This window comes from Eretmochelys imbricata, chromosome 4, assembly GCF_965152235.1.
Source record: "Eretmochelys imbricata isolate rEreImb1 chromosome 4, rEreImb1.hap1, whole genome shotgun sequence".
Lineage (NCBI taxonomy): Eukaryota > Metazoa > Chordata > Testudines > Cheloniidae > Eretmochelys > Eretmochelys imbricata.
In genome coordinates, this window is record NC_135575.1 from 71,247,935 (window position 1) to 71,261,265 (window position 13,331).

The 13,331-nt window shown below is 39.1% G+C and overlaps 1 protein-coding gene across 1 annotated transcript in view; it reads right to left on the minus strand.

The window, feature by feature from the left end:
• Window positions 1-13,331, minus strand: part of SPOCK3 (SPARC (osteonectin), cwcv and kazal like domains proteoglycan 3) — a 391,822-nt gene that overhangs the window by 172,690 nt on the left and 205,801 nt on the right. The window lies entirely within an intron of this gene.

Sequence of the window (13,331 nt, forward strand, 5' to 3'; positions counted from 1 at the left end):
CATGGTGAAGTGGACTGACACAGCAGAGGGAGTGTTCACAGACCTTCGGATGACCCTCTGTAATAACCCTGTACTCATAGCCCTGGATTTTAACAAGGAATTTATTTTACAAACAGACGCTTCTGAGGTGCGGTTGGGGGCGGTTCTGTCGCAAATGGTGGGAGAAGAGGAACACCCAATCCTCTACCTAAGCAGAAAGCTTCTCCCAAGAGAACAGAAATACGCAGTAGTCGAGAGAGAGAATGCCTTGCTGTCAAAAGGGCCATGGAGACAATGCGTTATTACCTCGTAGGCCGGCGATTTACTCTTGTGACAGACCATGCACCCCTCCAGTGGGTGCAGCGTAATAAGGAAAAGAATGAAGGGTCACCACATGGTTCTTATCCCTCCAACCATTCCAGTTCTGCATATGGCACAGGGCTGGATGCCACCATGGCAACGCTGATGGTCTACAATGAGCACACGGCCTGGCATCCCAAGTTGCCCAACATTATGGTGTTTGAGCGGGGGTGAGGGGAAGGAGAGGATGTGTGACGGGGCAAGGCCAAATGGCTATAGAAAAGTTGTGGGAGACAGAAATATTAGTCCCAGGCTAAACAAATCCCTGTTACCAAGGTAAGTAAATGGCACCTGCTCCAGGTCAGTTAAGACACCTGGGGCAATTAAGATCTTTCCAGAAGGCAGGGAAGATAGGTAGGTTGATTGGGACACCTGAAGCCAATTAGGGGCTGGCTGAAACTAGTTAAAAGCCTCCCAGTTAGTCAGTTGGGTGTGCGTGTCAGGAGCTGTAGGAGGAAGCTGTGTTGTTGGAAGAACTAAGCAGTACAAATCATATCAGACACAAGGAACGAGGCCCTGAGGTAACAGTGAAGGAGATATTGAGTGAGGACTACTGTGGGGAAGTGGCCCAGGGAATTGTACATGTCCTATTTCCAAAAAGTCAGCTACCATAGCTGCTACTATTAGGGTCCCTGGGCTGGAGGTCCCCTCTCTCCTCCCCGATTAATCACTGAGACTGGGAGACAACAGAGTCTGTGTGAGGGAGGGTGGCTTCTCCTCACCTCCCTTGCTGGCTTATGATGAAAATGGCTGTGACCCTTGACTCTAGAGAGAGAAGGGCTACATGGAGGGTCACAGTGAGTCTCTGAGGTTTGTGAAATCTGCCAGGAAGCGTTGGACCCACTGAGACAAGGACAGAACTTTGTCACATGTATTAAACTATGCCAATACACTTCCTGTGCACCTGCATGCACACAGTGTTAACACTACTGCTGTGGAAAACACAGGCTGCATAGTAGCTAGAGCACTTTGTACCCGAGAAATGGATTATTTCTATTTAATAGAAAAACAGTGGATAGGAAATAAATGTAAATTAAGATTAATCTTGTAACAAAGAACAGTTCCTACAGGTAAGATTTCAACAGTAATAAGCTTTAACAGAAAGAGCAGTGCAATTCAAGCTTGCATACTCATCACAAGTAGTTGGGGCCAGTTTATTTGTTTAGTGGTGATGAACTTCAATGCTCCCTCCTCTGCAAGTTGATAAGAAGACGACTAAAGGAGGACTCGAGAAGTACCGAAATGAAATGCTCTTAAAGATGGGTGAGGATCACAGAAGCCTCAAAAAATGCAAAAGGGAATGGACACTGTACAGGTCAACAATAATGGTGCTGAAGAACAGGGACAGAAAACCAGTCATTGACAGAACAGGGATGGATGCGGTCTGCAAAGATTTCTACACTGAACTATTCGTATCTCAGTACCAACACTTCAACAGACCAATAAGCATGTACTCCCAGTCCTCATCAGCGAAGTTCAACATGCAGGTCACCAAATAAAGGAAGAAAAAGCCCCAGGAAAAGATGGACTGAAAATCAAAATGATAACAGCTGTAGGCCAAGACCTCAGGGAAACCCTTGCTCAGAGGTACAGCTGTTACTTAGAAATGCAGAATATATCATCTCTCGGGAAGGAGTCCAGCTGTACAAGAAGGGCGACCGTGAAGATCTAAAGAACGATCATCCAATATGTCTGCTCTCACACGTCTACAAGCTGTTCACCAAAATAATAAACTGACTTTCACAGAGTCTTGACGAGCAGCAGCCAAGAGAGCAGGCAGGCTTTCAAAGGAATTTCAGCACAATGGACCATATTTTCACGATATACCAGCTATTGGAGCACTCAAGGGAATACATATTCCCTTTATGAATTGCCTTCTTTGACTATGATAAAGAGTTTGACAGTGTAGAGATCAATGTAGTGTTGAAAGCTGTTTCATAGTATGGCATCAACACAAACTACATCAAAGTATTAAAGGAAGCACATTCTGACTGCTCTACAGATATAACTTTATTCGATACTCCCCTTCGCATCCCAGTTAGGAAAAGTGTGAAGCAAGGAGATATGGTTTCACCAAAACTCTTCACAGCCTGCCTCAAAATGGTAATGACGCAGATGAATTGGAAGGGTGGAATCAACATCAGAGAGCAGTTAAACCATCTCAGATTTGCAGACGATATTGTGCTGATCACTGAAAATACTATCGAACTACAGAAAATGCTGTGAGAACTCAACACAAAAAGAAGCCATGTTGGACTGAAAATTAACTGCTCCAAAATGAAATGTATGTGACCAGATACTTTGCCAAAAGCCCAATCAACAGTCAAGGGAGAGCAAATAGAAGGTGAGCAAAATGTATATTTGGGCCAATAAATTAACATGCGCCACGATCGGGAAGGTGAACACTCATGAAGAAAGAAAGCAGGTTGGTACGCATCCAATTCTATCAAGGATATCGTCCAAGGAAAAATCAACAAGGCAACATGCACCAGTCTCTTCAACTCAACAGTCCTGCCAGTAATGTTGTATGGCAGCAAAACATGGGCGCTGATGAAGACATTGGAACAGCAACTATCTGTCACGATGGAAAGAAGAATTCTGGGAATTTCAATCAGCCATCTGTGTCCCCAATGAAGTGATCAGACAGCAGAGTAGAGTGCATAATGTTGTTGAGAGTAGGCATAATAAAATATGATGGGCTGGGCATACAGCGAGACTCATTGACAACCGATGGACTACAGCTGTCACTGAGTGGTACCCATGGGAACTGAAACGACCACTCAGCCGACCTCCAAAGAGATGGGAAGATTTTATAGTGGAAAAAACATGGTCACGCATGGAGAAGGAAGGCCAGGTTACAAGAACAGAAGACGTGTTGTGACTGGAGCAATCTATATGAGGGCTGAAGGACTGATCGATTAAGGTGATACTCATCACAGAATTACAGCTCAGTTATCTTTCTAATTGTATTCCTTCAGATAACTTCATCCTTATTTTAGCCCACCTCAAGTCTACCGCACAGCTCAATACCTTCCTGAATCCTCCCCATACATATATGCAATGACTCTTCTTTATTTCTTTTGCTTGACCATGTGTTCTATGTGCCAGAGCAAGTGAATAAAGCCTACTGCCCCCTCTGTTTAGACCCCTGGGTATAGCGCCACTTAGAAGCACAGAAGGGGACCACACTAAGTGTGCTTATCTATTCAATTCTTTCTTTGACTTCCACATCACTAGGTCACAGGCATCTATTCTGCTGCAAGCTGATTACTGCATATGACAAGAGGTGTCAATTTGGGCTCTTAAATACAGAACATAACATTTAAGCCATCCTGAATTAATCAGGCTTCAGTAACAGCAAAAAATATTTTAAGTACATCAGAAGCAAGAAGCCTGCTAAACAATCAGTGGGGCCAATGGACAATCAAGTGCTAAAGGAGCACTCCAGGACAATAAGGCCATTGCAGAGAAACTAAATGAATTCTTTGCATTGGTCTTCATGGCTAAGGATGTGAGGGAGATTCCCAAACCTGAGCTATTCTTTTTAGGTGACAAATCTGAGAAACTGACTCAGATTGAGGTGTCATTAGAAGAGGTTTTGTAACAAACTGATAAACAGAAATAAGTCATTAGGAACAAATGGTATTCACCAAAGAGTTCTGAAGGAACTCAAATGTGAAATTGCAAAACTACTAAGTGTAGTCTGTAACCTATCTTTTAAATCGGCTTCTGTGCCAAATGACTGGAGGATAGCCAATGGGATGCCAATATTTAAAAAGGGCTCCAGAGATGATCCCAACAATTACAGGCCGATAAGACTGACTTCAGTACCAGGCAAACTGATTGAAAATATAGTAAAGAACGAAATTGTCAGACACATAGATGAACATAATTTCTTGGGCAAGAGTCAACATGATTTTGTAAAGGGAAATCATGCCTCACCAATCTACTAGAATTCTTTGAGGGGGGTAAAAACAAGCACATGGACAAGGGGGATCCAGTGGATATAGTGTACTTAGATTTTCAGAAAGCCTTTAACAAGGTCCCTCACCAAAGGCTCTTAAGCAGAGTAAGCTGTCAATGGATAAGAGGAAAGGCCCTCTCATGAATTGGTAACTGGTTAAAAGATAGGAAACAAAGGGTAGGAATAAATGGTCAGTTTTCAGAATAGAGAGGTAAAAATAGTGGTGTCCCCCAGGGGTTTGTACTGGGAGCAGTCCTATTCAACTTTTTCATAAATGATCTGGAAAAAGGGGTAAACAGTGAGGTGGCAAAATTTGCAGATGATACAAAACTACTCAAGATAACAGGCAGATTGTGAAAAGCTACAAAAGGATCTCTCAAAACTGGGTGATTGGGCAACAAAATGGCAGATGAAATTCAGTGTTGATAAATGCAAAGTAATGCACATTAGAAAACATAATCCCAACTATACATATAAATGATGGGGTCCAAATTCGCTATTACCAGTCAAGAAAGAGATCGAGTCATTGTGGATTGTTTTCTGTGGATAGTTCTCAATGTGCAGCAGCAGTCAAAAAAGCCAACAGAATGTTGGGAATCATTAAGAAAGGGATGGATAATAAGACAGAAAATATATTGCCTCCATATAAATCCATGGTACACCCACATCTTGAATACTGCATGCAGATGTGGTCGCCCCATATAGAAAAAAAGATATATCTGAATTGGAAAAGGTTCAGAAAAGGGTAAAAAAAATATTAGGGGTATGAAACGGCTTCTGTATGAGGAGAGATTAATAAAACTGGGACTTTTCAGCTTGGAAAAGAGTTGGCTAAGAGGGAATGTGATTGAGATCTATAAAGTCATGATTGGTGTGGAGAAAGTAAATAAGAAGTGTTATTTACTTCTTCTCATAATATAACTAGGGGTCACCAAATGAAATTAATAGGCAGCAGGTTTAAAACAAACAAAAGAAAGTGTTTCTTCACACAATGGACAGTCAATCTGTGGAACTCTTTGCCAGAGGATGTTGTGAAGGCCAAGATTATAACAGGATTAAAAAAACTAGGTAAGTTCATGGAGGATAGGTACACCAATGGCTATTAGCCAGGATGGGCAGGGATGGTGTCCCTAGCCTGTGTTTGTCAGAAGCTGGGAATGAGTGACAGGGAATGGATCACTTGATGATTACCTGTTCTGTTTATTCCCTCTGGGGCACCTAGCATTGGTCACTGTTGGAAGACAGGATACTGGGCTAGATGGACCTTTGGTCTGACCCAGTAGGGCCATTCTTATGTTCAGACTTTTAAGAAAAATGTATCCCACTTCTGATATCAAATTTACTTTCTCATTTTTATTCTTTTCCACTTTGGCAACAAAACCTTACTGCAACTCTATATTTAATTTCTTGTTTTCCACACAACTGAAACCTTAAACTTAACTTCCACTAACACAGGTTTTTGGGTGTTTTTTTTTAATGGAATATATAATTGACCAATGGCTAGCCAAATATTGAGGGTGACATTTTCAAGATGCCTAAACAAGAGCTAGGTTCTTAAGTGTCTAAGTCACTTTTGAAAAAAATGTCTGAGGATGAAATATTTAATAAGTGCTTATGTGATTTAGGACCCGAAGCCCCATTAAAATTAAATGACCCTTAGGGTGCTTTTGAAAACTTCGTTCCCTAGGTCAATTTCTACATACATAAAATTAAGATATTATTTACCTAGCACAAATGGGTATTACAAGCATGAGTTAATGTGTGTAAAAATGCTTTGAACAGAAAAGAAGTATATTATAACAACATTTTTCAGCTACTTGGTAGCCATCTCAGCCATCTGGGGTCAATAATTTATTAACTCTGGAGACATCACCTTCTTAGCCATGTAGTGCCACAGAGTAGAAACAGAGTAAGTGTTGTCACTCTGAGTATTGAATGCAGAAGAACTACTATTACAGTACTGTAGCACTTGGAAATTTATTTTAGGTTTTGTCACAGCATCCATCATGGACAAGGTTAACCAAATCTCATGCCTCAAGGAACAAAGCTGATCACCTCTGAGTTGAAAAGGAATGTTTCTTCATGTTGAAGTACTTCATATATCTTTAGATACTATGGTAATAAGGATCATATAAATAAGTAGATTTTTTTTCCCCCTTCCCATTTTGCCTCTTTTTTTTGAAGGCACTGGCAGGAGGCAGGGTTCTGAGGCATGATAAGGAACTAGAGGCACCAATGATTTGACTCAATATAGCAATCTGAAATTTCCATACATTATGTAGCATCTTCTCGGCATTTGGAATAAGATCAAATGTTTATCAATTTTAACATAAAATCTATCAGGAGACTATATCCGATCCTGGCAGAGGGATGGATTAGATAAAACCGATTTTGCCATCTTTAATAAATGTGGTATTCTTGGCATGCTTTGTTAAATTAATTTGCTCATGTCACTGTGTGACAACCTTAAAAAAAGAAATGCATGAACCTCATAGGGGGAGTATTACAACTCTTGGTCCAGACATCGCATTCAGGATTTGTCCCTGAGTAGCCATGAAAAGTTTTGGGCCAATGGGTATGTAAATAATTAATCAGTAATTCAATGATTGATACAGTTATATGTCTAATTAGTTCTGTATTTAGTGGTTTGAATTTATGAAATAGCTAGCTTGATTACATTTACTAAGCAAGTGTTAATTAGCAATGGTTAATCAGCACATAACAGAAAGGGATATACTTTACAACAGTCGGAGAGAACTGATCCTCCCAGTAATTAACAGTCTGGTTCTGGGATTACAGCTTGACACAATTACACTAGAGTTGCTTACAGTTTCATTTTCATTATTTCATGTTTTGCATAGACATATCTTATTTTAGTATTGTATAAGAACATAAGAATGGCCCTACTAGGTCAGACCATAGGTCCATCTAGCCCAGTATCCTGTCTTCCAACAGTGGCCAGTGCCAGATACCCCAGAGGGAAAGAACAGAACAGGTAATCACCAAGTGATCCAGCCCCTGTCCTCCATGAATTTATCTATTTCTTTTTTGAACCTTGTTATAGTCTTGGTTTTCACCACATCCTCTGGCAAAGAGTTCCACAGATTGACTGTGCATTCTTTGAAGAAATACTTCCTTTTATTTGTTTTAAACCTGCTGCATATTAATTTCATTTGGTGACCCCTAGTTCTTGTGTTATGAGAAGTAGTAAACACTTCCTTATCTACTTTCTCTACACCAGTCATGATTTTATAGACCTCAATCATATCTCTGTCTCTCTTCCAAGCTGAGAAGTCCCAGTCTTATTAATCTCTCCTCATATGGAAGCTGTTCCATACCCTTAATCATTTTTGTTGCCCTTTTCTGAACGTTTCCCAACTCCAATATACCTCTAACCCAATATAACGCGATCCGATATAATGCTACTCCTGTCATGTGGGGAGCTGCTATCCATTTTGCTATTTGATTGTACTAGTTCACTTTTCATTGCTATTAATTTTTATTGGGGCTTAGGGCATAGCTGTATTACTTTTAAACAGTTGGAAATGAGTGCAGCAACTGCTTACCTTTTGGCACTTCACAAGTGAGATGCATGTGGGTTGTGGGCCGGAACATTTTCAACACTATTTCATTAGTGCATCCAGATTTTAATGGAAGAGCTTGGTATTGCAGTTTTCATTTCTCACTATAAGGTGAAGCTGTAACAGTTTTATGACCATAATATTCACTGGACATTATTTCCTTATGTTTACACGTGGTGCTCAGACTCTTGAAAATTTGGGACATCAACCAATACCTAGCACTACCAGTTTTATTTTTTCTACTTCTTGCTTTTTTCTCTCCATATTTTGACTTCTTACTATTCAGCTTTTCTTCTAAGGTAAGAAAGATGAATTTGGTGATAGGGAAACAACTAGTAAATAGTTATAAGCTACTGTATTATGCGGTATCCTTTTCAGTGTTGGCCCTGCTCCTCAGGATCATACTTTGAACTTGAGATAATTAATTTTTCCACCTATGTTCATGTTTGTCCTCTGTGCATTCAAGAAAACAACTCTTTGCATGCTTTAATTGGATATTCTTACTTATTTATCACAGGTGCCTACTGGTTAATAAAAATCTGTAGAGTACCATATGAATGCTAAGTATTGGTATTAAAGTAACATGGGAAGACCTTGAAGAAACAATGGAATACAGGTGATGGCAAAGGTGACAGCGCAATGAGACTGAGCACAGGAAAAACTATCACAAGAAGCAAATAAAAAGATTGAAGAGACCACATGAGAGCCGACAAGGTGGAGGCCAAAAGAGAATAGGTGTGAATGTGTAAAAGAAAAGTAGATGTTTTCTTCAAAGAAATAAAAAGGAGAAAAGGGAAGAGAATCATAAAAGGAACAAAAAACAGTACACAAAATGGAGGAAAAAAGGAAGGGAATGGAGAAGAATGTAAGTTAGACAATGGAATGAGAGAGATGATGATAAAGATATACACATTGTCTGGCGTTCATAAATTTTATTTAAGTTATGCCCCTTTATTATACAATATTTCCCTGAGGACCTCCTACATATCAGTAATTATGGGACAAAAGAAGTGGATTCTGAGCATTTACATTATATTACTATTGCTTGCTACTCTGAATTCTAAAATAACTGAAAAAAGAGAGAAAGTTACTTCAAAATTTGCCAGAGTGGATGGGGGATTAGGAGCATCTAGCCCCCAACCCTGTGAGGAAAACTGGTGTGTGTGTGTGTGTGTGTGTGTGTGTGTGTGTGTGTGTGTGTGTGTGTGTGTGTTCACCACCATTCACAGCACACAGCATGAACAGCTGGGATCCATCTTTTCTGAAGCAGAATAGGGTGGTGGCAATTTAAAAACTTGAGCGGATACAGAAAATCACCTTGGAAACCATCCTCGATATCCTAAAGTAGTCCAAATGATCCACCCCGAAGTGCTACCGTTGGATCTGCCAATAAAACTAAAAAAAAAAAAAAAGACCTGGCTATGATTTAAAAACAAACTAACAAACAAGCCTTTACAACGTAATGCAGAAGGCTCAATCTAAGAAACAAAATGGTGTGCATCTAACAGTTCTGTACATGGATACCTCATTTACAAAAAGGGCTATTGTATTTGATCATTTTTGGTTAAATCATTCTTTGCTTATGCAAGAGGAGAACAAGGCTTTTGTGTTTTATCAGACTCCATTAAGAGCAGTCAGTGTAAGGTTGCTCACTATGCTCCACAACATCAAAGAAGCCCAGATGATGCTGGATCTGGATGTTTAGCACAAAACAGTGTACACATTCTGTGTCTCAATCTACATGTTCTGGAAACATGTTTCTAAAATGTTACTGAGCAACTCATCACTTGCCACTTTGCCAGTTCCTTGCAGTCACTAGTCAAAGCTTAGAATGGTCTTTACAATGATAAGGTTTCAACTGAATGTGCCCTCATTTGTAAAATGTCTCCTGTAGCTGAACACATATGAGATAAAAACAAAAGGGAAATTTGTCAAAGTAGGGGAAGATGCTGTTGAGATATTTTTCCTCCTTTTCTGCCTACAAGCTGAGTTTAAATATTTTTACTTTGATAAATATGTATTTGGGCCCCAATCCACCAAAGAATTTTAATGGAAGAGCTTGATATTACAGTTTTCTGTAGTAAGCCTATTGAAACTAATGGCAATACTTGTGCTTAAAATTATGTACATGTTTAGCACTCTTCAGATTTCTTTTGGTGATTTTCTGATCAGAATGCCTTTACTCCACCTGTAAAAGATGAATTGCTGAATCTGTTTTCTCCATCTCTAAAGCCTTCTCCATCAGAGAACAAGGTACCAGTAAACAACAATAAAGGATAGAAAATAAAAGATGTCCTCCAAAGCAATTGATGACAGGCAGATCAGGTCTATGTGTAAATTATGTTCTATGAGTAATGCAAATATGATTCCTACATTGGCAACTACTTAACAAAAACAAAAGAAAAAGAATGACATGAATTTTTCATTGATGCAATTAATGATGATGTACACAGTCTAAGTGCATTCTGAAGAGACGAATCAGCTAACTGTATGTGTCATATCACCGTATCACAAGAACAAGCCTGATAGAAAATTATGAGCAACTGAATAAGACTCCTAAAACATAGAATGAATGCATGCATTTATTATAGGAGAAAATGAAAGAGTTTATTATATTGGTCAAATCAGTTTTGGAAGTCTTGTCCCTAACACATAGCAAGTATTTTTAAAATATTTTTACATACACCATTTGACCCTGTTTCCAATTAAAAGTATCATAAGAATGAAAGCACATACTGTAGTGATACAGGTTAGAGAGGAGTACTGGGTTTCTATGTATTATGTCAGAAAATATAAACTCAATGCATTAAGGTGTTTTTACTTCTGGAGAAGTAATAATATTTATTATTTTTGACACCACGGAATGTCAATTTTCATTTTCTAATCAACAAAAATCAATAATTAACATTTTGTCTTCTCGCACTTCTCTATCAGGGATCTGTTGCACAGTGAAGTCTCATACTAGCTACATTACTTTTTGATAAAACATATCACAATTAATTTGTTAATATGTCATTTAAGGTATTATAATTAAAATTATCTCAAAGTTATACTTCACAACATCCTTAAATCCATGCAATATAAAGTTATGTATAATTTGACTATATATAAATAAGGCAACAACCACACTTTCACACAACTTTGAATTCACATATATAGATTTAAATGAAAATAAATTTTAAAAGATAAAATCACAAGAAAATTTGTAATGCCATATTTTCCCCTATTTATTCACTCTCTCACTATTACTTAAAGGCTCCAATCCAGTAACCCTTAATTATGGGAGATATCCTCTCCTATACAAGTAGCCCAATGCATTTCAGTGAGATAAGACAGACAAATACACATTTTGGACCAAATCCCACCCTATTAGATCTTCACGTAGAGGGCATCCGTGACACAGATCTCCATACTTCCACATGCACAGGGGAGTATCGACACCTCACTAGCACCATGCCCCCAGCATTTTATAGAGGCTTCTTCACGCAGCCCAGGAACCATGCTGGGGAGAGTCAGAGACTGGGTGAGTCTGGGTTGGGGACAGGGGGAACCATACACATTGTCACCCATCTAGCCCCATAGAACACTGTGGGTGTGGGGAGGGAGGAGTACAACCCAGGGCTGCCTTGTTTTTCCTGTACAACTCCCCTGAAGGAGTGGGAATAGTTCCTGGAACAGCCAGTGGAAACTGGCAGTGTGGAAACTAGAGCTAATGTGCCCTAATGGGAAGATCTGAGTGGATCTTTGTGTGGACTTTCCCCAGGAGAATTAATTCTCCAGAATCCCCCACACAGATTTTACAAGAGAAATAGATCATCTTGGCCTTGACTGTGGTGGAAAACAATCCTACCTGTGAGGAATAAAACATGACTGGAGGTTCTTAAGGATGAAATTTTGCAAGGATATATTCTCAGATGTTCCATCCATTACAACATTACTGGGAAAAAAAGCTATGGGTCTTACTCAAAAACCTGGTAGGTCCTCAGAGGTCTGCACAGAGGCTGGCCCCCATTAGTGCCCTGCCTTTCCTCCCTCCTCCTACCCTATGTACTGCTGTCCCAGTGAGCAGATGTGTGGAATGCTCAAAAGAAGGGACAATGTATTATACATAAAGAAAAACAAATAAAGAATGATGGAGCCCAATGCTGTATTACCTTTCTCACCTAATGGAAAAAGGACAATATATTTTGTTCTTCCTCCCCACCACTTGCACCCTAGTCAGGCCACAAATTGCATGGAAAGCACCTCTTCAGGAAGAGGATGCACCATGACAGAAAGGGCTGGCCCACTGTTCTGGGAGAAAGGGTAGATCCAAGCATGTAGGGTCCACTCTGTGCACAGATCTGGCTTAATACTGAATAGTTCACATAAGTGTCCTGGTTTTCAGTTCTAACTACTGAGTTTCCACCATTCTAAAAATTCACATAAATGAGTTTTGATTATATTCAGACAGCATTTCGAGAACCAAAGCCCACCTTCCTGTACTAGATCAAGGGCAATGGGGAAAGAAGGCCTTTTACAAATATTTATTCAAGATGGAAAAAAATATTTATGCAAATACTGTAGGCAACTGCAGCTAGTCTTCAGGACTTTTCAGCATCTACTTTACACAGTTTTTTTTATTTATTATTTTTCTTCTTCTATGTAACACCCTCTTAGAAATATAAACATATTTTCTCACAATTATTTTGTCCTTTTGCATCTGGCAACCCTAACCCCGGCCTTGATATTTTCCCCCAATGGTTTGAATGCAACTGAAATTAGCAAAGTGATTTGACAAGAACTCTTTCAATTTCTATAATCTGAATACCAAAATCTCTAATTTTACACCATCATTGGTTAATGTCAAAAGCATAACCCTACAAATAGTTTTTGTTAAATAATTGTGGCTGCACAGTCTAAAACATTACTTTTTACATCACAAAAATACTAACTTGTTTCTTTGATCAGCTATAGATGTGTATATTTCAGCATGACTAGATATTAGGAAATTGAGAACATTCCTTAACGAATATAGGTTTATAACTGCTCTACCTCAAACACTTGATACTTTCCCCTTAAATATAGTTTTCACCAGCCAAGAAATATTATTATGTTACTGGTTAAACATTTTCATCATTATGGCCCCAAACTCAGCACTTCAGCACATGTTTAGTTTTAAGCAGGTTGTTGAGGCCCATTAAAGTTAATAGGAGTTCAACACATACTCAAGTGCTTTGCTAAATTGGGGCCTATGTACAGTAGTTTGCTCTTCTTACAAAATACATTTTAATATTTCACAGCTAAAACATTAAATATGTTCCCAAAAGAGAAGTACAAGGGGGAAAATAGTCCACGTTCTGACCCTATGCAAACTGTACCACACATTTGCTCATTGTGTGTAACTGGTATAGAACTCAAATGATACTACATCAAAAAAAACCTGGGGGTGAATATTACACCTAAGC